Below are 1507 nucleotides of genomic sequence, written 5' to 3'. Positions count from 1 at the left end.
TTAAGTACCGCACGAACACCGAATGTTTCTGGCCGAATGATCGCGTACGAATGCTAACTCACGACTGCTCGACTGTCATTGTTATTCGTTCAGCAACGAAGGAAATAATGTTGGGTGAACGTCGTTTCGTGCGCATCTCCCTCTCACAAGGCCGTGCAATTGACTAATGATCCCTTCCGACTTGTGACCCTCGATCGTATTGGCCTTCTTGCGAGGATACCTCCCACTCTCGCAATGAACCACCAATCGTGGGACACAGTCAAACTGTCACGTTTCCGCGTCTACTTGGGGACCACCACTTCTCTCACTGCGTTGCCACGACGGCTCTACTACCGAAACCACTGCTGCCTCTCGAGGACCGAGAAGAACTAACTCGCCTCACGAAACGCCGCACTCTACTGCTGTACTGCTATGCTTGAGTTTGGTTGTGGCGGTCTAAGTTCCCATCACTTCGTGCACCGGCAATGTCACGTTTGCCTTGCCCCACTCGCGCGAGCGATGTCCTGATTCGTTGTATGTCTCTCCACGTGTTCCCTAACCTACACGCGGTTGGCCTAGCTTCGCTCCATCTCAACTGTACCCTTCACCCCTAGCTTTGTACGTTCTGAAACCACCGCGCCACATACTTTGTCAACCCGCTCCCAGCACCCGCGCATGACCCTTCTCTGTGGACCCACGGTCGCATGACTGAACGTGCGCCGTCCGCGAGTAGCGTCCCTCGCGGTAACCGTCGTCGTGTCGTCGAAGTTGACGACGGCGCTGCCGCTACACCACCGTCACTTCGTCGTCGTCGTTGCGGCTCTTCGACCCTCGGTGTCACCGAGTCAATATGAATTCTTCTGCAGGCCCATTTTCTAATTTTTTAATACATTACGACCCATATAGGGTCGCCCGTAGTAACAACAAAGCCAACGCTTGGCTGAAGCTTTGGCATTCAACTATCGGTCAGAGTTCTGTCAGCCAGTATTTGGCCAACACTGGCTGATAACTGGCTGCTGAACAGTCTGGCGTTACAACAAAATTCGACGTTTGGCCAACGTTTGGCAACCAATTATCGGTCAGAGTTCTGTTAGCCAGGACTGGCCAGAATTGGCAAATGATTGGCTGCCTTACCTGTTTAGAATAATCTGGCGTTAGGACCAGGACCAACGCCTGACCGAGATTGGTAGTAATACTTCGGCCAAAATTCTGCTCACTATTTGGTCAGCACTGGTAAATGACTGGTTGCCTAATTATATAATTACTTGGCGTTACCACGAAAAACAAATTACTAAAATGTTAAAATAATGTTCAATTACTATAATATTTTACAATAACAAATTTTGTAACATAATCTGTAATCAGATAACATTATTTCATGAAAAACAATGCTATATTAAAGCCAGTGTTAAAATATAAATTATTGTTCAATATATTTTAGTAATAACAATTTCAATTTCTTTATTATTTTCTTTGATATTATACATCATTATGAATTAGTTATTATGGAGTCTTGGATATCCTACAG

The sequence above is a fragment of the Odontomachus brunneus genome, unplaced genomic scaffold, assembly GCF_010583005.1.
Source record: "Odontomachus brunneus isolate Ranch 3 - 2012 unplaced genomic scaffold, Obru_v1 Obru_scaffold_268, whole genome shotgun sequence".
In the NCBI taxonomy this organism is placed as follows: domain Eukaryota; kingdom Metazoa; phylum Arthropoda; class Insecta; order Hymenoptera; family Formicidae; genus Odontomachus; species Odontomachus brunneus.
Note: the sequence above shows the minus strand (reverse complement) of the source record.